The 26,285-nt window shown below is 40.8% G+C and overlaps 6 non-coding genes across 6 annotated transcripts; all 6 read right to left on the bottom strand.

Annotated features, from left to right (window-relative positions):
• Positions 1-3,335: 3,335 nt before the first annotated feature.
• On the bottom strand, positions 3,336-3,408 carry trnak-uuu (transfer RNA lysine (anticodon UUU)). The gene has a single exon. It is a non-coding gene; the product is annotated as a tRNA-Lys (tRNA).
• A 4,101-nt stretch (positions 3,409-7,509) lies between these two features.
• trnat-ugu (transfer RNA threonine (anticodon UGU)) lies at positions 7,510-7,583 on the bottom strand. Its single transcript has one exon. It is a non-coding gene; the product is annotated as a tRNA-Thr (tRNA).
• A 5,039-nt stretch (positions 7,584-12,622) lies between these two features.
• trnak-uuu (transfer RNA lysine (anticodon UUU)) lies at positions 12,623-12,695 on the bottom strand. Its single transcript has one exon. It is a non-coding gene; the product is annotated as a tRNA-Lys (tRNA).
• A 4,101-nt stretch (positions 12,696-16,796) lies between these two features.
• On the bottom strand, positions 16,797-16,870 carry trnat-ugu (transfer RNA threonine (anticodon UGU)). Its single transcript has one exon. It is a non-coding gene; the product is annotated as a tRNA-Thr (tRNA).
• A 5,039-nt stretch (positions 16,871-21,909) lies between these two features.
• Positions 21,910-21,982, bottom strand: trnak-uuu (transfer RNA lysine (anticodon UUU)). The gene has a single exon. It is a non-coding gene; the product is annotated as a tRNA-Lys (tRNA).
• Positions 21,983-26,088: 4,106 nt separating this feature from the next.
• On the bottom strand, positions 26,089-26,162 carry trnat-ugu (transfer RNA threonine (anticodon UGU)). The gene has a single exon. It is a non-coding gene; the product is annotated as a tRNA-Thr (tRNA).
• Between the last annotated feature and the right edge of the window lie 123 nt (positions 26,163-26,285).

Genomic DNA, 26,285 nt, shown 5'->3' with positions numbered 1-26,285 from the left:
GGGTGATAGAAATATAGCAGTGTTGTCTCACCCTCCATGATGTAACCGTTACTCCCTCATCTCCACACTCTAGCTGTAGCTGGAAGCTACACAGTTAATCTCGGGCCAGCAAGTTACAGTCCAATCCAGTAGTCACAACAAACTGATGATCTGCAGACTTATTCTCGTAAGTGACTGTCACAGGTTCAGAAATAGGATACTCTCACACCTGTCCTTGGAACCCCGACAATTGCTGCGTGTGGTCGGATAATTGTAGTCGAAGTGCTGATTGCACAGAAGACATGGCTTCTCCAGTGTTGATTACAAATGGGTGATGTTGATCTCCTATCTGCAGAGAGATAATAGGTTCCCTGTCCGATTGGAGAGTCCTTATGGCTAAATTAGCTAGTCAATCCTGTGTTGGGAAAGGGTTTTCCTGGGAGAAGTCAGTGTATCTCGTCTGTCCTCCCCTCGGTGGGTACCCTCTCCATTGGGTCGGATAATCTCCTTCTACTGCCTGTCTTTTAAAGGGGCATTCCTGTTGCCAGTGATCTGCACGGCCGCAATTAAAACATGCATTGCTCCCTCTGTATCTGCCTCGTCCTCTTCTCCCAGTAGACCAATGGCCCCTCAGAGGGGGCTTCGGTTGTAAAGCTGTTGATGCATTCGGTGGGCCATAAAAAGGAGCTGAGGGTCCCTTTGGGTGGGTTTGGTATCTTCCTAATCGGCAACTGTCTCCAAATCTCACCAGGGGGCACTCTAGCTATTTCCCCTTTGTTCCAAGACTTCAACGTCTCTCCCTGTCACTAGGGGGAGTTCTTTCTCTTCAAAATCATCTATTGCAGGTTCCTTTGTTCCCGAGCCTTGTGGTTTCTCCTTAGTTTGGAGAGACTTAGGTGGTATACTTAATTGTTTCTGGTGAGGGTCAAGCCCCTCTCTCGCTGTCCGAGATCTTGTCCTAGAGCTAACTGGGCTTTTGGAACAGAGCTCCTCTTCCTCTACTGATCGTGAAGATGGTAAATCAGGACCCACACTATCACCCAAAAGGGCTTGAGTCACTGGCATAATTGGAATCTGGGAGCAGTGACTGGATATCAATTATCATACTCTGGTGGTTCTGGAATTAGTGCAGACAATGCTACAGGTGCAGTCGGAACTTTTAGTGAACATTTTCTAAATTATTGAATTGATCATTGTCTGTTAATTCAAGGCCAGCCATTGAACTACGTAGCTCATCTTTTGTTTCACCCGTGCCTTTCCTGTCTCTACTTGGTTGAAAAGGTTCTAACAGTGTTTTTTTTTAAACTTAAAAATGTTTGAAAATTCAAATTGAATTACTGCAACTTGCAAGCTTAGCTCTGATCTCAACTCAGAACTAAATTTACGATTTGCTTAACACAAACTTGTATAACATTTACAACTTAATTATTTCTTTATCTTAACAATTTTTCTTTTAACAAGTTTTTTTTTCTTTTACATTCACATAAATGTTGGCAAAATCAACTATCATCTCCAGATTTACACTTTTTAAAATGGTGTCCGTGACCTCCTTTAAGTTTCTATTAATCTCCTGATAAAATGAGATAAACATTATTTCAAGTAAGTAAAACTTAAGATTCTGGCAATTTCAATCAATTGCTTTCAAAAATAATAACTTTTATCAAAGAGGTGGAGAAACCCACTGGTTTCCTTTAATTAATTCAAAACGTAACTTTGCTGGTGTTCACTGACTCAAAGGAAAGGTATCCAATTACACTACAGGCTGCTGCTGTTATCTCAAAGCCTGAGTGAGAAGCACTGTCTGTCTTTTAATTTTGCCTGCTGCTGTTAACCCTTTGAGAGACTTCTGCTTCAACCAATATGCAGCATTCCCCACAATCTCAACTAGTCCTCAGAACTGCGCCCTTCGCCACCACAGTCCAAGGGTACAATTTTAGCTTAATCAACTATATATTTAACACACTCACACATAGAGTTGAACCATTTTCAATTTCAAATGTTGCATCAACCACATAACCTAACCCAAGCCGAATTAACTCACACATGAAGTTGAACCATTTACAATTTCAAATGTTGCATCAACCACATAACCTAACCCAAGCCGAATTAACAATATGAAATCCCATCAATTAAATTGCTAATCCCCAGACTGACCTTTGATTTCGTCGAGACGATCTTTCTGTACCAACCGTGAGTGACCAGACTAATCAGACGATAAGAAGAGGGGAAAAATCAATGCGCGGTCATTTTCCAGCTGTACATTGAGGGCCCTTTTTTCCCCATCCTCCTGTTCATAATCAGTCTAATTCTGATTTCGCAGTTGGTCAGGACTGTCCTGAGAACTCCCGGGTTTACGGCACCAAATGTTAAATCCTCAGTTTCTTTACCCGTCAGTCTGGCCTCAATAAAAGTCGAGATGGATTTGCAGGTACAGCATTAGTTATTTTATTCAGCTTGCAAGCTTTCTCAGTTAACAGCAGTACAGAATGCCTCTTGCTCTCTGAACCTCCGGAATCAAGTGAGGCTATCAAACAAAGAGCTCTGTACTGATACATTCAAATGGCATCAAGTTTCACATACTCGACACCCATTGGTCATCCTATGTCCCTCCTGACCTGTTTGATCTATTCCGATTGGCTCACTTCCAATTACTTCCTCTGGCCCCTATTACACAGCATCACTCTCGTAGACACACCTCTTCCTGCTTTTCCATGCGGTCTGAAATCCTTTGTCTGTGAACTAACCAGAATTAAAGAGGCCTATCTTCTACATTACATTAACTAATATCTCTAAAGTAACTATTTTATATCACATTCGTCAAATGTATAACCATACTGCTGAGATTTGAACTCAGAGTCACCTGTTTACAAGACAAGGGCTTTAACCATCTAAGCCACATCACCAAACTGCATGACAACTTTGCAAGTGTAGAACAGATTTCAATTGTTTTGATTAAACATCAGTATTGTTGATTTCTCCTGCTGACTTTGAGAGTGCAAATTAAAATATTCATCGGCACTGGGCTTTTGAAACTGAAAAATTGCAGTTATTTCTGAAAGTTATTAATTTAAAAGCAGTTCTGCAGGAAGGAAGTGTACAAACAGGAAATATTTTGCGAATTGGCAAATTATTAAACATGGCCAGAAAACTACAGTGGTATAATGCTGGATAAGACCAGGAGAGAGTTTTTACATTCACTGAAAATCTAGCAAAAATTCTTGAAAATTCTGGACGGCTGTTGCAATTTGGCAAACACGACGTTGTCACGGTTCTTCCACTTTCCATAAAGCATCCTGCATTCTTTATTTTTATTTCCTACCGTTCATTGGGAAGCAAACGCCTTGAGCCAAAATCAAAACCCTGACAGGGACTTAAACCCTGGACCCTCAGATTAAAAGTCTGATGCTCTACCGACTGAGCGACCAGGGCCCATTATAAAAATATTCTCATAGCTCCCTTCAAAGTCTCATATTGTATCTTTTGAATTTCCTTCACTGGTCATTCAGCCTCTCCAGCTCATTTCCCTCGCAAGCAGACCGGCAGCCTCCCTTCGGCTTTCTTTCCCAAATTCTTCAACTTGGACTCGCATTTTACCAATGACCTGTGATGTGACAACTGTTGTTACCCAGGGACATGCACTGGGACTTCAAGACATTGAAGATTACGTTTAGTTCGCTGAGATATCAGTGGGAAGCTGCAGAGATACAGATTGTATTTTGAGAGAGGGAATAAAGCATGTCATCTGTTGTTTGTTGTGGCAGAGTGTGAATGCAAGTAAGCTCAACTAGTAAAGTAACAAATTATGCAAATCGCAAAGTTTCAGGGTGTAAATAGATCTGTCAACGCCACATCTTCATGGAAAACGCCCCATCCTTTATCCCGCCCAAATCGTTCTTGCTGACATGCAGCAACATATATCGTCCAATAAAAAGGCAAATTACTGCAGATGTGAAATCTGAAAAAAAACAGGAAATGATGGAAAATCTCAGTGGGTCTGGGAGCATCTGTGAAGAGAGAACCGAGCTAACGTTTCGAGGCTGGGTCACTCTTCATCAGAGAAAATCATTTAATCATTCAATCTTTGCTCACAGACATCGCTGACAATCATTCAAAATGTTCCTTCTGGATTTCCTGAGGTCAATCCTGTCATTCATTCAAAGGAAAATACTGCACATGTTGTGAATCTGCATGAGAAGCTAAATATGATTGGATTAAAGCTCAGAAAATTAGAGGATGTCTGTGGAGCCAGACACAAAGTTAATGTTTCTAATCCGTGTGATCCTTATTCAGAGCTGAAGCGCGGAGTACATGCAATGGAGTAGATGAGGAAAATGGAAGTTGCGTGAAAAATGGGAGATATGGAAGTTTGAATAAAGTTTGACATAAAGCAAGGGAAAGCAATTTTGAAGGTCAGTACCACAGAAATGTTGTCAACATTTTCTCTGTTGACCATTAAATGAGGAGCATTCTTCACAGGCTACATGCTTAAACCTGAACGTATAAAGGTTCTGCTGAGATTTGAATCCTCGATCTCCTGGTTACAAGACAGGCGCTTTAACCTTCTAAGCCACAGCACCAATCTGCAAGATAGGACGGCTGTTGCAGTTTGGCAAACACGACGTTGTCACGGTTCTTCCACTTTCCATAAAGCATCCTGCATTCTTTATTTTTATTTCCAACCGTTCATTGGGAAGCAAACGCCTTGAGCCAAAATAAAAGCCCTGACAGGGACTTGAATCCTGGGTCCTCAGATTAAAAGTCTAATGCTCTACCGACTGAGCTACCAGGGTCCATTGCTACAATGCTCTCATAGCTCACGTCAAAGTCTCATATTGTATCTTTTGAATTTCCTTCACTGGTCATTCAGCCTCTCCAGCTAATTTCCCTCGCAAGCAGACCGGCAGCCTCCCTTCGGCTTTCTTTCTCAAATTCTTCAACTTGGTCTCGCATTTTACCAATGACCTGTGATGTGACAACTGTTGTTACCCAGGGACATGCACTGGGACTTCAATACATTGAAGATTACGTTTAGTTCGCTGAGATATTAGTGGGGAGCTGCAGAGATTCAGATTGTTTTTTGAGAGAGGGAATAAAGCGTGTCATCTGTTGTTTGTTGTGGCAGAGTGTGAACGCAAGTAAGCTCATTGAGTAAAGTAGCAAATTATGCAAATCGCAAAGTTTCAGGGTGTAAATAGATCTGTCAACGCCACATCTTCATGGAAAACGCCCCATCCTTTATCCCGCCCAAATCGTTCTTGCTGACATGCAGCAACATATATCGTCCAATAAAAAGGCAAATTACTGCAGATGTGAAATCTGAAAAAAAACAGGAAATGATGGAAAATCTCAGTGGGTCTGGCAGCATCTGTGAAGAGAGAACCGAGCTAACGTTTCGAGGCAGGGTCATTCTTCATCAGAGTAAATCATTTAATCATTCAATCTTTGCTCACAGACATCGCTGACAGACATTCAACATGTTCCTACTGGATTTCCTGAGGTCAATCCTGTCGTGCATTCAAAGGAAAATACTGCACATGTTGTGAATGTGCATGAGAAACTAAAAATGATTGGATTAAAGCTCATAAAATTTGAGGATGTCTGTGGAGCCAGACACAAAGTTAATGTTTCAAATCCGTGTGATCCTTATTCAGAGATGAAGCGAGGTTACATGCAATGGAGTAGATGAGGAAAATGGAAGTTGAGTGAAAAGTGTGAGATATGGAAATTTGAATCAAGTTTGACATAAATCAAGGGAAAGCAATCTTGAAGGTCAGTACCACAGAAATATTGTCAACATTTTCTGTGTCCACCATTAAATGAGGAGCATTCTTCACAGACGACATGCTTTGACCTGGTTGTATAAAGGGACTGCTGAGATTTGAACTCAGGATCTCCTGATTACAAGACATGCACTTTAACCATCTAAGCCACAGCACCAATCTGCAAAACAGCTTTGCAAGTGTAGAACAGATTTCAATTGTTTTGATTAAACATCAGTATTGTTGATTTCTCCTGCTGACTTTGAGATTGCAAATTAAAATATTAATCGGCATTGGCTTTTGAAACTGTAAAGATTGCAGTTATTTCTGAAAGTTATTCATTTAAAAGCAGTTCTGCAGGAAAGAAGTATACAAACAGGAAATATTTTGCAAATTGGGAAATTATTAAACATGGCCAGAAAATTATAGTGGTATAATGCAGGACAAGACCAGGACAGAGTTTTTACATCAACTGAAAATCTCGCAAAAATTCTTGAAAACTCTGGACAGCTGTTGCAATTTGGCAAACACGACGTTGTCACGGTTCTTCCACTTTCCATGAAGCATCCTGCATTCTTTATTTTTATTTCCGACCGTTCATTGGGAAGCAAACGCCTTGAGCCAAAATCAAATCCTTGACAGGGAATTGAACGCTGGACCCTCAGATTAAAACTCTGAGGCTCTACCGACTGAGATACCAGGGCCCATTATAAAAATGTTCTCATAGCTCACTTCAAAGTCTCATATTGTATCTTTTGAATTTCCTTCACTGGTAATTCGGCCTCTCCAGCTCATTTCCCTCGCAAGCAGACCGGCAGCCTCCCTTCGGCTTTCTTTCTCAAATTCTTCAACTTGGACTCGCATTTTACCAATGACCTGTGATGTGACAACTGTTGTTACCCAGGGACATGCACTGGGACTTCAAGACTTTGAAGATTATACTAGTTCGCTGAGATATCAGTGGGAAGCTGCAGAGATACAGATTGTATTTTGAGAGAGGGAATAAAGCGTGTCATCTGTTGTCTGTTGTGGCAGAGTGTGAACGCAAGTAAGCTCATCTAGTAAAGTAACAAATTATGCAAATCGCAAAGTTTCAGGGTGTAAATAGATCTGTCAACGCCACATCTTCATGGAAAACGCCCCATCCTTTATCCCGCCCAAATCGTTCTTGCTGACATGCAGCAACATATATCGTCCAATAAAAAGGCAAATTACTGCAGATGTGAAATATGAAAAAAAACAGGATATGATGGAAAATCTCAGTGGGTCTGGCAACATCTGAGAAGAGAGAACCGAGCTAACGTTTCGAGGCTGGGTCACTCTTCATCAGAGTAAATCATTCAATCATTCAATCTTTGCTCACAGACATCGCTGACAGACATTCAAAATGTTCCTACTGGATTTCCTGAGGTCAATCCTGTCGTGCATTCAAAGGAAAATACTGCTCATGTTGTGAATCTGCATGAGAAACTAAAAATGATTGGATTAAAGCTCATAAAATTTGAGGATGTCTGTGTAGCCAGACACAAAGTTAATGTTTCTAATCCGTGTGATCCTAATTCAGAGCTGAAGCGCGGAGTACATGCAATGGAGTAGATGAGGAAAATGGGTTGCGTGAAAAATGGGAGATATGGAAGTTTGAATCAAGTTTGACATAAAGCAAGGGAAAGCAATCTTGAAGGTCAGTACCACAGAAATTTTGTCAACATTTTCTGTGCTCACCATTAAATGAGGAGCATTCTTCACAGGCTACATGCTTAAACTTGAATAAAGGTACTGCTGAGATTTGAACTCAGGATCTCCTGTTTACAAGACAGGGGCTTTAACCATCTAAGCCACGGCACCAATCAGCAAGACAGATTTGCAAGTGTAGAACAGATTTCAATTGTTTTGATTAAACATCAGTATTGTTGATTTCTCCTGCTGACTTTGAGAGTGCAAATTAAAATATTCATCGGCACTGGGCTTTTGAAACTGAAAAATTGCAGTTATTTCTGAAAGTTATTAATTTAAAAGCAGTTCTGCAGGAAAGAAGTATACAAACAGGAAATATTTTGCGAATTTGCAAATTATTAAACATGGCCAGAAAACTATAGTGGTATAATGCTGGATAAGACCAGGATAGAGTTTTTACATTAACTGAAAATCTAGCAAAAATTCTTGAAAATTCTGGACAGCTGTTGCAATTTGGCAAACACGACGTTGTCACGGTTCTTCCACTTTCCATAAAGCATCCTGCATTCTTTATTTTTATTTCCTACCGTTCATTGGGAAGCAAACGCCTTGAGCCAAAATCAAAACCCAGACATTGACTTGAACCCTGGATCCTCAGATTTAAAGTCTGATGCTCTACCGACTGAGCTATCAAGGCCCAATACAAAAATATTCTCATAGCTCACTTCAAAGTCTCATATTGTATCTTTTGAATTTCCTTCACTGGTCATTCAGCCTCTCCAGCTCATTTCCCTCGCAAGCAGACCGGCAGCCTCCCTTCGGCTTTCTTTCTCAAATTCTTCAACTTAGACTCGCATTTTACCAATGACCTGTGATGTGACAACTGTTGTTACCCAGGGACATGCACTGGGACTTCAATACATTGAACATTACGTTTAGTTCGCTGAGATATCAGTGGGAAGCTGCAGAGATACAGATTGTATTTTGAGAGAGGGAATAAAGCGTGTCATCTGTTGTCTGTTGTGGCAGAGTGTGAACGCAAGTAAGCTCATCTAGTAAAGTAACAAATTATGCAAATCGCAAAGTTTCAGGGTGTAAATAGATCTGTCAACGCCACATCTTCATGGAAAACGCCCCATCCTTTATACCGCCCAAATCGTTCTTGCTGACATGCAGCAACATATATCGTCCAATAAAAAGGCAAATTACTGCAGATGTGAAATATGAAAAAAAACAGGAAATGATGGAAAATCTCAGTGGGTCTGGCAGCATCTGTGAAGAGAGAACCAAGCTAACGTTTCGAGGCTGGGTCACTCTTCATCAGAGTAAATCATTCAATCATTCAATCTTTGCTCACAGACATCGCTGACAGACATTCAAAATGTTCCTACTGGATTTCATGAGGTCAATCCTGTCGTGCATTCAAAGGAAAATACTGCACATGTTGTGAATCTACATGAGTAGCTAAAAATGATTGGATTAAAGATCATAAAATTTGAGGATGTCTGTGGAGCCAGACATAAAGTTAATGTTTCAAATCCGTGTGAACCTTATTCAGAGCTGAAGCGAGGAGTACATGCAATGGAGTAGATGAGGAAAATGGAAGTTGAGTGAAAAATGGGAGATATGGAAGTTTGAATCAAGTTTGACATAAAACAAGGGAAAGCAATTTTGAAGGTCAGGATCACAGAAATGTTGTCAACATTTTCTGTGTTCACCATTAAATGAGGAGCATTCTTCACAGGCTACATGCTTAAACCGGTATTGTGAGATTGTGCCGGTATTTGTCCTCCAACTCCCTGGTTCGTCCAGTTCTGTCATAGGCCAGGGTAACGTGATGCAGTGACTGTTCAATGTCTAATGTCCACCACTGGGGGGTGATAGAAATATAGCAGTGTTGTCTCACCCTCCATGATGTAACCGTTACTCCCTCATCTCCACACTCTAGCTGTAGCTGGAAGCTACACAGTTAATCTCGGGCCAGCAAGTTACAGTCCAATCCAGTAGTCACAACAAACTGATGATCTGCAGACTTATTCTCGTAAGTGACTGTCACAGGTTCAGAAATAGGATACTCTCACACCTGTCCTTGGAACCCCGACAATTGCTGCGTGTGGTCGGATAATTGTAGTCGAAGTGCTGATTGCACAGAAGACATGGCTTCTCCAGTGTTGATTACAAATGGGTGATGTTGATCTCCTATCTGCAGAGAGATAATAGGTTCCCTGTCCGATTGGAGAGTCCTTATGGCTAAATTAGCTAGTCAATCCTGTGTTGGGAAAGGGTTTTCCTGGGAGAAGTCAGTGTATCTCGTCTGTCCTCCCCTCGGTGGGTACCCTCTCCATTGGGTCGGATAATCTCCTTCTACTGCCTGTCTTTTAAAGGGGCATTCCTGTTGCCAGTGATCTGCACGGCCGCAATTAAAACATGCATTGCTCCCTCTGTATCTGCCTCGTCCTCTTCTCCCAGTAGACCAATGGCCCCTCAGAGGGGGCTTCGGTTGTAAAGCTGTTGATGCATTCGGTGGGCCATAAAAAGGAGCTGAGGGTCCCTTTGGGTGGGTTTGGTATCTTCCTAATCGGCAACTGTCTCCAAATCTCACCAGGGGGCACTCTAGCTATTTCCCCTTTGTTCCAAGACTTCAACGTCTCTCCCTGTCACTAGGGGGAGTTCTTTCTCTTCAAAATCATCTATTGCAGGTTCCTTTGTTCCCGAGCCTTGTGGTTTCTCCTTAGTTTGGAGAGACTTAGGTGGTATACTTAATTGTTTCTGGTGAGGGTCAAGCCCCTCTCTCGCTGTCCGAGATCTTGTCCTAGAGCTAACTGGGCTTTTGGAACAGAGCTCCTCTTCCTCTACTGATCGTGAAGATGGTAAATCAGGACCCACACTATCACCCAAAAGGGCTTGAGTCACTGGCATAATTGGAATCTGGGAGCAGTGACTGGATATCAATTATCATACTCTGGTGGTTCTGGAATTAGTGCAGACAATGCTACAGGTGCAGTCGGAACTTTTAGTGAACATTTTCTAAATTATTGAATTGATCATTGTCTGTTAATTCAAGGCCAGCCATTGAACTACGTAGCTCATCTTTTGTTTCACCCGTGCCTTTCCTGTCTCTACTTGGTTGAAAAGGTTCTAACAGTGTTTTTTTTTAAACTTAAAAATGTTTGAAAATTCAAATTGAATTACTGCAACTTGCAAGCTTAGCTCTGATCTCAACTCAGAACTAAATTTACGATTTGCTTAACACAAACTTGTATAACATTTACAACTTAATTATTTCTTTATCTTAACAATTTTTCTTTTAACAAGTTTTTTTTTCTTTTACATTCACATAAATGTTGGCAAAATCAACTATCATCTCCAGATTTACACTTTTTAAAATGGTGTCCGTGACCTCCTTTAAGTTTCTATTAATCTCCTGATAAAATGAGATAAACATTATTTCAAGTAAGTAAAACTTAAGATTCTGGCAATTTCAATCAATTGCTTTCAAAAATAATAACTTTTATCAAAGAGGTGGAGAAACCCACTGGTTTCCTTTAATTAATTCAAAACGTAACTTTGCTGGTGTTCACTGACTCAAAGGAAAGGTATCCAATTACACTACAGGCTGCTGCTGTTATCTCAAAGCCTGAGTGAGAAGCACTGTCTGTCTTTTAATTTTGCCTGCTGCTGTTAACCCTTTGAGAGACTTCTGCTTCAACCAATATGCAGCATTCCCCACAATCTCAACTAGTCCTCAGAACTGCGCCCTTCGCCACCACAGTCCAAGGGTACAATTTTAGCTTAATCAACTATATATTTAACACACTCACACATAGAGTTGAACCATTTTCAATTTCAAATGTTGCATCAACCACATAACCTAACCCAAGCCGAATTAACTCACACATGAAGTTGAACCATTTACAATTTCAAATGTTGCATCAACCACATAACCTAACCCAAGCCGAATTAACAATATGAAATCCCATCAATTAAATTGCTAATCCCCAGACTGACCTTTGATTTCGTCGAGACGATCTTTCTGTACCAACCGTGAGTGACCAGACTAATCAGACGATAAGAAGAGGGGAAAAATCAATGCGCGGTCATTTTCCAGCTGTACATTGAGGGCCCTTTTTTCCCCATCCTCCTGTTCATAATCAGTCTAATTCTGATTTCGCAGTTGGTCAGGACTGTCCTGAGAACTCCCGGGTTTACGGCACCAAATGTTAAATCCTCAGTTTCTTTACCCGTCAGTCTGGCCTCAATAAAAGTCGAGATGGATTTGCAGGTACAGCATTAGTTATTTTATTCAGCTTGCAAGCTTTCTCAGTTAACAGCAGTACAGAATGCCTCTTGCTCTCTGAACCTCCGGAATCAAGTGAGGCTATCAAACAAAGAGCTCTGTACTGATACATTCAAATGGCATCAAGTTTCACATACTCGACACCCATTGGTCATCCTATGTCCCTCCTGACCTGTTTGATCTATTCCGATTGGCTCACTTCCAATTACTTCCTCTGGCCCCTATTACACAGCATCACTCTCGTAGACACACCTCTTCCTGCTTTTCCATGCGGTCTGAAATCCTTTGTCTGTGAACTAACCAGAATTAAAGAGGCCTATCTTCTACATTACATTAACTAATATCTCTAAAGTAACTATTTTATATCACATTCGTCAAATGTATAACCATACTGCTGAGATTTGAACTCAGAGTCACCTGTTTACAAGACAAGGGCTTTAACCATCTAAGCCACATCACCAAACTGCATGACAACTTTGCAAGTGTAGAACAGATTTCAATTGTTTTGATTAAACATCAGTATTGTTGATTTCTCCTGCTGACTTTGAGAGTGCAAATTAAAATATTCATCGGCACTGGGCTTTTGAAACTGAAAAATTGCAGTTATTTCTGAAAGTTATTAATTTAAAAGCAGTTCTGCAGGAAAGAAGTGTACAAACAGGAAATATTTTGCGAATTGGCAAATTATTAAACATGGCCAGAAAACTACAGTGGTATAATGCTGGATAAGACCAGGAGAGAGTTTTTACATTCACTGAAAATCTAGCAAAAATTCTTGAAAATTCTGGACGGCTGTTGCAATTTGGCAAACACGACGTTGTCACGGTTCTTCCACTTTCCATAAAGCATCCTGCATTCTTTATTTTTATTTCCTACCGTTCATTGGGAAGCAAACGCCTTGAGCCAAAATCAAAACCCTGACAGGGACTTAAACCCTGGACCCTCAGATTAAAAGTCTGATGCTCTACCGACTGAGCGACCAGGGCCCATTATAAAAATATTCTCATAGCTCCCTTCAAAGTCTCATATTGTATCTTTTGAATTTCCTTCACTGGTCATTCAGCCTCTCCAGCTCATTTCCCTCGCAAGCAGACCGGCAGCCTCCCTTCGGCTTTCTTTCCCAAATTCTTCAACTTGGACTCGCATTTTACCAATGACCTGTGATGTGACAACTGTTGTTACCCAGGGACATGCACTGGGACTTCAAGACATTGAAGATTACGTTTAGTTCGCTGAGATATCAGTGGGAAGCTGCAGAGATACAGATTGTATTTTGAGAGAGGGAATAAAGCATGTCATCTGTTGTTTGTTGTGGCAGAGTGTGAATGCAAGTAAGCTCAACTAGTAAAGTAACAAATTATGCAAATCGCAAAGTTTCAGGGTGTAAATAGATCTGTCAACGCCACATCTTCATGGAAAACGCCCCATCCTTTATCCCGCCCAAATCGTTCTTGCTGACATGCAGCAACATATATCGTCCAATAAAAAGGCAAATTACTGCAGATGTGAAATCTGAAAAAAAACAGGAAATGATGGAAAATCTCAGTGGGTCTGGGAGCATCTGTGAAGAGAGAACCGAGCTAACGTTTCGAGGCTGGGTCACTCTTCATCAGAGAAAATCATTTAATCATTCAATCTTTGCTCACAGACATCGCTGACAATCATTCAAAATGTTCCTTCTGGATTTCCTGAGGTCAATCCTGTCATTCATTCAAAGGAAAATACTGCACATGTTGTGAATCTGCATGAGAAGCTAAATATGATTGGATTAAAGCTCAGAAAATTAGAGGATGTCTGTGGAGCCAGACACAAAGTTAATGTTTCTAATCCGTGTGATCCTTATTCAGAGCTGAAGCGCGGAGTACATGCAATGGAGTAGATGAGGAAAATGGAAGTTGCGTGAAAAATGGGAGATATGGAAGTTTGAATAAAGTTTGACATAAAGCAAGGGAAAGCAATTTTGAAGGTCAGTACCACAGAAATGTTGTCAACATTTTCTCTGTTGACCATTAAATGAGGAGCATTCTTCACAGGCTACATGCTTAAACCTGAACGTATAAAGGTTCTGCTGAGATTTGAATCCTCGATCTCCTGGTTACAAGACAGGCGCTTTAACCTTCTAAGCCACAGCACCAATCTGCAAGATAGGACGGCTGTTGCAGTTTGGCAAACACGACGTTGTCACGGTTCTTCCACTTTCCATAAAGCATCCTGCATTCTTTATTTTTATTTCCAACCGTTCATTGGGAAGCAAACGCCTTGAGCCAAAATAAAAGCCCTGACAGGGACTTGAATCCTGGGTCCTCAGATTAAAAGTCTAATGCTCTACCGACTGAGCTACCAGGGTCCATTGCTACAATGCTCTCATAGCTCACGTCAAAGTCTCATATTGTATCTTTTGAATTTCCTTCACTGGTCATTCAGCCTCTCCAGCTAATTTCCCTCGCAAGCAGACCGGCAGCCTCCCTTCGGCTTTCTTTCTCAAATTCTTCAACTTGGTCTCGCATTTTACCAATGACCTGTGATGTGACAACTGTTGTTACCCAGGGACATGCACTGGGACTTCAATACATTGAAGATTACGTTTAGTTCGCTGAGATATTAGTGGGGAGCTGCAGAGATTCAGATTGTTTTTTGAGAGAGGGAATAAAGCGTGTCATCTGTTGTTTGTTGTGGCAGAGTGTGAACGCAAGTAAGCTCATTGAGTAAAGTAGCAAATTATGCAAATCGCAAAGTTTCAGGGTGTAAATAGATCTGTCAACGCCACATCTTCATGGAAAACGCCCCATCCTTTATCCCGCCCAAATCGTTCTTGCTGACATGCAGCAACATATATCGTCCAATAAAAAGGCAAATTACTGCAGATGTGAAATCTGAAAAAAAACAGGAAATGATGGAAAATCTCAGTGGGTCTGGCAGCATCTGTGAAGAGAGAACCGAGCTAACGTTTCGAGGCAGGGTCATTCTTCATCAGAGTAAATCATTTAATCATTCAATCTTTGCTCACAGACATCGCTGACAGACATTCAACATGTTCCTACTGGATTTCCTGAGGTCAATCCTGTCGTGCATTCAAAGGAAAATACTGCACATGTTGTGAATGTGCATGAGAAACTAAAAATGATTGGATTAAAGCTCATAAAATTTGAGGATGTCTGTGGAGCCAGACACAAAGTTAATGTTTCAAATCCGTGTGATCCTTATTCAGAGATGAAGCGAGGTTACATGCAATGGAGTAGATGAGGAAAATGGAAGTTGAGTGAAAAGTGTGAGATATGGAAATTTGAATCAAGTTTGACATAAATCAAGGGAAAGCAATCTTGAAGGTCAGTACCACAGAAATATTGTCAACATTTTCTGTGTCCACCATTAAATGAGGAGCATTCTTCACAGACGACATGCTTTGACCTGGTTGTATAAAGGGACTGCTGAGATTTGAACTCAGGATCTCCTGATTACAAGACATGCACTTTAACCATCTAAGCCACAGCACCAATCTGCAAAACAGCTTTGCAAGTGTAGAACAGATTTCAATTGTTTTGATTAAACATCAGTATTGTTGATTTCTCCTGCTGACTTTGAGATTGCAAATTAAAATATTAATCGGCATTGGCTTTTGAAACTGTAAAGATTGCAGTTATTTCTGAAAGTTATTCATTTAAAAGCAGTTCTGCAGGAAAGAAGTATACAAACAGGAAATATTTTGCAAATTGGGAAATTATTAAACATGGCCAGAAAATTATAGTGGTATAATGCAGGACAAGACCAGGACAGAGTTTTTACATCAACTGAAAATCTCGCAAAAATTCTTGAAAACTCTGGACAGCTGTTGCAATTTGGCAAACACGACGTTGTCACGGTTCTTCCACTTTCCATGAAGCATCCTGCATTCTTTATTTTTATTTCCGACCGTTCATTGGGAAGCAAACGCCTTGAGCCAAAATCAAATCCTTGACAGGGAATTGAACGCTGGACCCTCAGATTAAAACTCTGAGGCTCTACCGACTGAGATACCAGGGCCCATTATAAAAATGTTCTCATAGCTCACTTCAAAGTCTCATATTGTATCTTTTGAATTTCCTTCACTGGTAATTCGGCCTCTCCAGCTCATTTCCCTCGCAAGCAGACCGGCAGCCTCCCTTCGGCTTTCTTTCTCAAATTCTTCAACTTGGACTCGCATTTTACCAATGACCTGTGATGTGACAACTGTTGTTACCCAGGGACATGCACTGGGACTTCAAGACTTTGAAGATTATACTAGTTCGCTGAGATATCAGTGGGAAGCTGCAGAGATACAGATTGTATTTTGAGAGAGGGAATAAAGCGTGTCATCTGTTGTCTGTTGTGGCAGAGTGTGAACGCAAGTAAGCTCATCTAGTAAAGTAACAAATTATGCAAATCGCAAAGTTTCAGGGTGTAAATAGATCTGTCAACGCCACATCTTCATGGAAAACGCCCCATCCTTTATCCCGCCCAAATCGTTCTTGCTGACATGCAGCAACATATATCGTCCAATAAAAAGGCAAATTACTGCAGATGTGAAATATGAAAAAAAACAGGATATGATGGAAAATCTCAGTGGGTCTGGCAACATCTGAGAAGAGAGAACCGAGCTAACGTTTCGAGGCTGGGTCACTCTTCATCAGAGTAAATCATTCAATCATTCAATCTTTGCTCACAGACATCGCTGACAGACATTCAAAATGTTCCTACTGGATTTCCTGAGGTCAATCCTGTCGTGCATTCAAAGGAAAATACTGCTCATGTTGTGAATCTGCATGAGAAACTAAAAATGATTGGATTAAAGCTCATAAAATTTGAGGATGTCTGTGTAGCCAGACACAAAGTTAATGTTTCTAATCCGTGTGATCCTAATTCAGAGCTGAAGCGCGGAGTACATGCAATGGAGTAGATGAGGAAAATGGGTTGCGTGAAAAATGGGAGATATGGAAGTTTGAATCAAGTTTGACATAAAGCAAGGGAAAGCAATCTTGAAGGTCAGTACCACAGAAATTTTGTCAACATTTTCTGTGCTCACCATTAAATGAGGAGCATTCTTCACAGGCTACATGCTTAAACTTGAATAAAGGTACTGCTGAGATTTGAACTCAGGATCTCCTGTTTACAAGACAGGGGCTTTAACCATCTAAGCCACGGCACCAATCAGCAAGACAGATTTGCAAGTGTAGAACAGATTTCAATTGTTTTGATTAAACATCAGTATTGTTGATTTCTCCTGCTGACTTTGAGAGTGCAAATTAAAATATTCATCGGCACTGGGCTTTTGAAACTGAAAAATTGCAGTTATTTCTGAAAGTTATTAATTTAAAAGCAGTTCTGCAGGAAAGAAGTATACAAACAGGAAATATTTTGCGAATTTGCAAATTATTAAACATGGCCAGAAAACTATAGTGGTATAATGCTGGATAAGACCAGGATAGAGTTTTTACATTAACTGAAAATCTAGCAAAAATTCTTGAAAATTCTGGACAGCTGTTGCAATTTGGCAAACACGACGTTGTCACGGTTCTTCCACTTTCCATAAAGCATCCTGCATTCTTTATTTTTATTTCCTACCGTTCATTGGGAAGCAAACGCCTTGAGCCAAAATCAAAACCCAGACATTGACTTGAACCCTGGATCCTCAGATTTAAAGTCTGATGCTCTACCGACTGAGCTATCAAGGCCCAATACAAAAATATTCTCATAGCTCACTTCAAAGTCTCATATTGTATCTTTTGAATTTCCTTCACTGGTCATTCAGCCTCTCCAGCTCATTTCCCTCGCAAGCAGACCGGCAGCCTCCCTTCGGCTTTCTTTCTCAAATTCTTCAACTTAGACTCGCATTTTACCAATGACCTGTGATGTGACAACTGTTGTTACCCAGGGACATGCACTGGGACTTCAATACATTGAACATTACGTTTAGTTCGCTGAGATATCAGTGGGAAGCTGCAGAGATACAGATTGTATTTTGAGAGAGGGAATAAAGCGTGTCATCTGTTGTCTGTTGTGGCAGAGTGTGAACGCAAGTAAGCTCATCTAGTAAAGTAACAAATTATGCAAATCGCAAAGTTTCAGGGTGTAAATAGATCTGTCAACGCCACATCTTCATGGAAAACGCCCCATCCTTTATACCGCCCAAATCGTTCTTGCTGACATGCAGCAACATATATCGTCCAATAAAAAGGCAAATTACTGCAGATGTGAAATATGAAAAAAAACAGGAAATGATGGAAAATCTCAGTGGGTCTGGCAGCATCTGTGAAGAGAGAACCAAGCTAACGTTTCGAGGCTGGGTCACTCTTCATCAGAGTAAATCATTCAATCATTCAATCTTTGCTCACAGACATCGCTGACAGACATTCAAAATGTTCCTACTGGATTTCATGAGGTCAATCCTGTCGTGCATTCAAAGGAAAATACTGCACATGTTGTGAATCTACATGAGTAGCTAAAAATGATTGGATTAAAGATCATAAAATTTGAGGATGTCTGTGGAGCCAGACATAAAGTTAATGTTTCAAATCCGTGTGAACCTTATTCAGAGCTGAAGCGAGGAGTACATGCAATGGAGTAGATGAGGAAAATGGAAGTTGAGTGAAAAATGGGAGATATGGAAGTTTGAATCAAGTTTGACATAAAACAAGGGAAAGCAATTTTGAAGGTCAGGATCACAGAAATGTTGTCAACATTTTCTGTGTTCACCATTAAATGAGGAGCATTCTTCACAGGCTACATGCTTAAACCGGTATTGTGAGATTGTGCCGGTATTTGTCCTCCAACTCCCTGGTTCGTCCAGTTCTGTCATAGGCCAGGGTAACGTGATGCAGTGACTGTTCAATGTCTAATGTCCACCACTGGGGGGTGATAGAAATATAGCAGTGTTGTCTCACCCTCCATGATGTAACCGTTACTCCCTCATCTCCACACTCTAGCTGTAGCTGGAAGCTACACAGTTAATCTCGGGCCAGCAAGTTACAGTCCAATCCAGTAGTCACAACAAACTGATGATCTGCAGACTTATTCTCGTAAGTGACTGTCACAGGTTCAGAAATAGGATACTCTCACACCTGTCCTTGGAACCCCGACAATTGCTGCGTGTGGTCGGATAATTGTAGTCGAAGTGCTGATTGCACAGAAGACATGGCTTCTCCAGTGTTGATTACAAATGGGTGATGTTGATCTCCTATCTGCAGAGAGATAATAGGTTCCCTGTCCGATTGGAGAGTCCTTATGGCTAAATTAGCTAGTCAATCCTGTGTTGGGAAAGGGTTTTCCTGGGAGAAGTCAGTGTATCTCGTCTGTCCTCCCCTCGGTGGGTACCCTCTCCATTGGGTCGGATAATCTCCTTCTACTGCCTGTCTTTTAAAGGGGCATTCCTGTTGCCAGTGATCTGCACGGCCGCAATTAAAACATGCATTGCTCCCTCTGTATCTGCCTCGTCCTCTTCTCCCAGTAGACCAATGGCCCCTCAGAGGGGGCTTCGGTTGTAAAGCTGTTGATGCATTCGGTGGGCCATAAAAAGGAGCTGAGGGTCCCTTTGGGTGGGTTTGGTATCTTCCTAATCGGCAACTGTCTCCAAATCTCACCAGGGGGCACTCTAGCTATTTCCCCTTTGTTCCAAGACTTCAACGTCTCTCCCTGTCACTAGGGGGAGTTCTTTCTCTTCAAAATCATCTATTGCAGGTTCCTTTGTTCCCGAGCCTTGTGGTTTCTCCTTAGTTTGGAGAGACTTAGGTGGTATACTTAATTGTTTCTGGTGAGGGTCAAGCCCCTCTCTCGCTGTCCGAGATCTTGTCCTAGAGCTAACTGGGCTTTTGGAACAGAGCTCCTCTTCCTCTACTGATCGTGAAGATGGTAAATCAGGACCCACACTATCACCCAAAAGGGCTTGAGTCACTGGCATAATTGGAATCTGGGAGCAGTGACTGGATATCAATTATCATACTCTGGTGGTTCTGGAATTAGTGCAGACAATGCTACAGGTGCAGTCGGAACTTTTAGTGAACATTTTCTAAATTATTGAATTGATCATTGTCTGTTAATTCAAGGCCAGCCATTGAACTACGTAGCTCATCTTTTGTTTCACCCGTGCCTTTCCTGTCTCTACTTGGTTGAAAAGGTTCTAACAGTGTTTTTTTTTAAACTTAAAAATGTTTGAAAATTCAAATTGAATTACTGCAACTTGCAAGCTTAGCTCTGATCTCAACTCAGAACTAAATTTACGATTTGCTTAACACAAACTTGTATAACATTTACAACTTAATTATTTCTTTATCTTAACAATTTTTCTTTTAACAAGTTTTTTTTTCTTTTACATTCACATAAATGTTGGCAAAATCAACTATCATCTCCAGATTTACACTTTTTAAAATGGTGTCCGTGACCTCCTTTAAGTTTCTATTAATCTCCTGATAAAATGAGATAAACATTATTTCAAGTAAGTAAAACTTAAGATTCTGGCAATTTCAATCAATTGCTTTCAAAAATAATAACTTTTATCAAAGAGGTGGAGAAACCCACTGGTTTCCTTTAATTAATTCAAAACATAACTTTGCTGGTGTTCACTGACTCAAAGGAAAGGTATCCAATTACACTACAGGCTGCTGCTGTTATCTCAAAGCCTGAGTGAGAAGCACTGTCTGTCTTTTAATTTTGCCTGCTGCTGTTAACCCTTTGAGAGACTTCTGCTTCAACCAATATGCAGCATTCCCCACAATCTCAACTAGTCCTCAGAACTGCGCCCTTCGCCACCACAGTCCAAGGGTACAATTTTAGCTTAATCAACTATATATTTAACACACTCACACATAGAGTTGAACCATTTTCAATTTCAAATGTTGCATCAACCACATAACCTAACCCAAGCCGAATTAACTCACACATGAAGTTGAACCATTTACAATTTCAAATGTTGCATCAACCACATAACCTAACCCAAGCCGAATTAACAATATGAAATCCCATCAATTAAATTGCTAATCCCCAGACTGACCTTTGATTTCGTCGAGACGATCTTTCTGTACCAACCGTGAGTGACCAGACTAATCAGACGATAAGAAGAGGGGAAAAATCAATGCGCGGTCATTTTCCAGCTGTACATTGAGGGCCCTTTTTTCCCCATCCTCCTGTTCATAATCAGTCTAATTCTGATTTCGCAGTTGGTCAGGACTGTCCTGAGAACTCCCGGGTTTACGGCACCAAATGTTAAATCCTCAGTTTCTTTACCCGTCAGTCTGGCCTCAATAAAAGTCGAGATGGATTTGCAGGTACAGCATTAGTTATTTTATTCAGCTTGCAAGCTTTCTCAGTTAACAGCAGTACAGAATGCCTCTTGCTCTCTGAACCTCCGGAATCAAGTGAGGCTATCAAACAAAGAGCTCTGTACTGATACATTCAAATGGCATCAAGTTTCACATACTCGACACCCATTGGTCATCCTATGTCCCTCCTGACCTGTTTGATCTATTCCGATTGGCTCACTTCCAATTACTTCCTCTGGCCCCTATTACACAGCATCACTCTCGTAGACACACCTCTTCCTGCTTTTCCATGCGGTCTGAAATCCTTTGTCTGTGAACTAACCAGAATTAAAGAGGCCTATCTTCTACATTACATTAACTAATATCTCTAAAGTAACTATTTTATATCACATTCGTCAAATGTATAACCATACTGCTGAGATTTGAACTCAGAGTCACCTGTTTACAAGACAAGGGCTTTAACCATCTAAGCCACATCACCAAACTGCATGACAACTTTGCAAGTGTAGAACAGATTTCAATTGTTTTGATTAAACATCAGTATTGTTGATTTCTCCTGCTGACTTTGAGAGTGCAAATTAAAATATTCATCGGCACTGGGCTTTTGAAACTGAAAAATTGCAGTTATTTCTGAAAGTTATTAATTTAAAAGCAGTTCTGCAGGAAAGAAGTGTACAAACAGGAAATATTTTGCGAATTGGCAAATTATTAAACATGGCCAGAAAACTACAGTGGTATAATGCTGGATAAGACCAGGAGAGAGTTTTTACATTCACTGAAAATCTAGCAAAAATTCTTGAAAATTCTGGACGGCTGTTGCAATTTGGCAAACACGACGTTGTCACGGTTCTTCCACTTTCCATAAAGCATCCTGCATTCTTTATTTTTATTTCCTACCGTTCATTGGGAAGCAAACGCCTTGAGCCAAAATCAAAACCCTGACAGGGACTTAAACCCTGGACCCTCAGATTAAAAGTCTGATGCTCTACCGACTGAGCGACCAGGGCCCATTATAAAAATATTCTCATAGCTCCCTTCAAAGTCTCATATTGTATCTTTTGAATTTCCTTCACTGGTCATTCAGCCTCTCCAGCTCATTTCCCTCGCAAGCAGACCGGCAGCCTCCCTTCGGCTTTCTTTCCCAAATTCTTCAACTTGGACTCGCATTTTACCAATGACCTGTGATGTGACAACTGTTGTTACCCAGGGACATGCACTGGGACTTCAAGACATTGAAGATTACGTTTAGTTCGCTGAGATATCAGTGGGAAGCTGCAGAGATACAGATTGTATTTTGAGAGAGGGAATAAAGCATGTCATCTGTTGTTTGTTGTGGCAGAGTGTGAATGCAAGTAAGCTCAACTAGTAAAGTAACAAATTATGCAAATCGCAAAGTTTCAGGGTGTAAATAGATCTGTCAACGCCACATCTTCATGGAAAACGCCCCATCCTTTATCCCGCCCAAATCGTTCTTGCTGACATGCAGCAACATATATCGTCCAATAAAAAGGCAAATTACTGCAGATGTGAAATCTGAAAAAAAACAGGAAATGATGGAAAATCTCAGTGGGTCTGGGAGCATCTGTGAAGAGAGAACCGAGCTAACGTTTCGAGGCTGGGTCACTCTTCATCAGAGAAAATCATTTAATCATTCAATCTTTGCTCACAGACATCGCTGACAATCATTCAAAATGTTCCTTCTGGATTTCCTGAGGTCAATCCTGTCATTCATTCAAAGGAAAATACTGCACATGTTGTGAATCTGCATGAGAAGCTAAATATGATTGGATTAAAGCTCAGAAAATTAGAGGATGTCTGTGGAGCCAGACACAAAGTTAATGTTTCTAATCCGTGTGATCCTTATTCAGAGCTGAAGCGCGGAGTACATGCAATGGAGTAGATGAGGAAAATGGAAGTTGCGTGAAAAATGGGAGATATGGAAGTTTGAATAAAGTTTGACATAAAGCAAGGGAAAGCAATTTTGAAGGTCAGTACCACAGAAATGTTGTCAACATTTTCTCTGTTGACCATTAAATGAGGAGCATTCTTCACAGGCTACATGCTTAAACCTGAACGTATAAAGGTTCTGCTGAGATTTGAATCCTCGATCTCCTGGTTACAAGACAGGCGCTTTAACCTTCTAAGCCACAGCACCAATCTGCAAGATAGGACGGCTGTTGCAGTTTGGCAAACACGACGTTGTCACGGTTCTTCCACTTTCCATAAAGCATCCTGCATTCTTTATTTTTATTTCCAACCGTTCATTGGGAAGCAAACGCCTTGAGCCAAAATAAAAGCCCTGACAGGGACTTGAATCCTGGGTCCTCAGATTAAAAGTCTAATGCTCTACCGACTGAGCTACCAGGGTCCATTGCTACAATGCTCTCATAGCTCACGTCAAAGTCTCATATTGTATCTTTTGAATTTCCTTCACTGGTCATTCAGCCTCTCCAGCTAATTTCCCTCGCAAGCAGACCGGCAGCCTCCCTTCGGCTTTCTTTCTCAAATTCTTCAACTTGGTCTCGCATTTTACCAATGACCTGTGATGTGACAACTGTTGTTACCCAGGGACATGCACTGGGACTTCAATACATTGAAGATTACGTTTAGTTCGCTGAGATATTAGTGGGGAGCTGCAGAGATTCAGATTGTTTTTTGAGAGAGGGAATAAAGCGTGTCATCTGTTGTTTGTTGTGGCAGAGTGTGAACGCAAGTAAGCTCATTGAGTAAAGTAGCAAATTATGCAAATCGCAAAGTTTCAGGGTGTAAATAGATCTGTCAACGCCACATCTTCATGGAAAACGCCCCATCCTTTATCCCGCCCAAATCGTTCTTGCTGACATGCAGCAACATATATCGTCCAATAAAAAGGCAAATTACTGCAGATGTGAAATCTGAAAAAAAACAGGAAATGATGGAAAATCTCAGTGGGTCTGGCAGCATCTGTGAAGAGAGAACCGAGCTAACGTTTCGAGGCAGGGTCATTCTTCATCAGAGTAAATCATTTAATCATTCAATCTTTGCTCACAGACATCGCTGACAGACATTCAACATGTTCCTACTGGATTTCCTGAGGTCAATCCTGTCGTGCATTCAAAGGAAAATACTGCACATGTTGTGAATGTGCATGAGAAACTAAAAATGATTGGATTAAAGCTCATAAAATTTGAGGATGTCTGTGGAGCCAGACACAAAGTTAATGTTTCAAATCCGTGTGATCCTTATTCAGAGATGAAGCGAGGTTACATGCAATGGAGTAGATGAGGAAAATGGAAGTTGAGTGAAAAGTGTGAGATATGGAAATTTGAATCAAGTTTGACATAAATCAAGGGAAAGCAATCTTGAAGGTCAGTACCACAGAAATATTGTCAACATTTTCTGTGTCCACCATTAAATGAGGAGCATTCTTCACAGACGACATGCTTTGACCTGGTTGTATAAAGGGACTGCTGAGATTTGAACTCAGGATCTCCTGATTACAAGACATGCACTTTAACCATCTAAGCCACAGCACCAATCTGCAAAACAGCTTTGCAAGTGTAGAACAGATTTCAATTGTTTTGATTAAACATCAGTATTGTTGATTTCTCCTGCTGACTTTGAGATTGCAAATTAAAATATTAATCGGCATTGGCTTTTGAAACTGTAAAGATTGCAGTTATTTCTGAAAGTTATTCATTTAAAAGCAGTTCTGCAGGAAAGAAGTATACAAACAGGAAATATTTTGCAAATTGGGAAATTATTAAACATGGCCAGAAAATTATAGTGGTATAATGCAGGACAAGACCAGGACAGAGTTTTTACATCAACTGAAAATCTCGCAAAAATTCTTGAAAACTCTGGACAGCTGTTGCAATTTGGCAAACACGACGTTGTCACGGTTCTTCCACTTTCCATGAAGCATCCTGCATTCTTTATTTTTATTTCCGACCGTTCATTGGGAAGCAAACGCCTTGAGCCAAAATCAAATCCTTGACAGGGAATTGAACGCTGGACCCTCAGATTAAAACTCTGAGGCTCTACCGACTGAGATACCAGGGCCCATTATAAAAATGTTCTCATAGCTCACTTCAAAGTCTCATATTGTATCTTTTGAATTTCCTTCACTGGTAATTCGGCCTCTCCAGCTCATTTCCCTCGCAAGCAGACCGGCAGCCTCCCTTCGGCTTTCTTTCTCAAATTCTTCAACTTGGACTCGCATTTTACCAATGACCTGTGATGTGACAACTGTTGTTACCCAGGGACATGCACTGGGACTTCAAGACTTTGAAGATTATACTAGTTCGCTGAGATATCAGTGGGAAGCTGCAGAGATACAGATTGTATTTTGAGAGAGGGAATAAAGCGTGTCATCTGTTGTCTGTTGTGGCAGAGTGTGAACGCAAGTAAGCTCATCTAGTAAAGTAACAAATTATGCAAATCGCAAAGTTTCAGGGTGTAAATAGATCTGTCAACGCCACATCTTCATGGAAAACGCCCCATCCTTTATCCCGCCCAAATCGTTCTTGCTGACATGCAGCAACATATATCGTCCAATAAAAAGGCAAATTACTGCAGATGTGAAATCTGAAAAAAAACAGGAAATGATGGAAAATCTCAGTGGGTCTGGCAGCATCTGTGAAGAGAGAACCGAGCTAACGCTTCGAGGCTGGGTCACTCTTCATCAGAGTAAATCATTTAATCATTCAATCTTTGCCCACAGACATCGCTGACAGACATTCAGAATGTTCCTACTGGATTCCCTGAGGTCAATCCTGTCGTGCATTCAAAGGAAAATACTGCACTTGTTGTGAATGTGCATGAGAAACTAAAAATGATTGGATTAAAGCTCATAAAATTTGAGGATGTCTGTGGAGCCAGACACAAAGTTAATGTTTCAAATCCGTGTGATCCTTATTCAGAGATGAAGCGAGGTTACATGCAATGGAGTAGATGAGGAAAATGGAAGTTGCGTGAAAAGTGTGAGATATGGAAATTTGAATCAAGTTTGACATAAAGCAAGGGAAAGCAATCTTGAAGGTCAATACCACAGAAATATTGTCAACATTTTCTGTGTCCACCATTAAATGAGGAGCATTCTTCACAGACGACATGCTTTGACCTGACTGTATAAAGGTACTGCTGAGACTTGAACTCAGGATCCCCTGTTTACAAGACAGGCGCTTTAACCATCTAAGCCACAGCACCAAACTGCAAGACAGCTTTGCAAGTGTAGAACAGATTTCAATTGTTTTGATTAAACATCAGTATTGTTGATTTCTCCTGCTGACTTTGAGAGTGCAAACTAAAATATTCATCAGCACTGGGCTT

This window comes from Scyliorhinus torazame, chromosome 4 (assembly GCF_047496885.1).
Source record: "Scyliorhinus torazame isolate Kashiwa2021f chromosome 4, sScyTor2.1, whole genome shotgun sequence".
Classification (NCBI taxonomy): Eukaryota; Metazoa; Chordata; class Chondrichthyes; order Carcharhiniformes; family Scyliorhinidae; genus Scyliorhinus; species Scyliorhinus torazame.
Note: the sequence above shows the minus strand (reverse complement) of the source record. Positions and strands in the feature narration are given on the sequence as shown.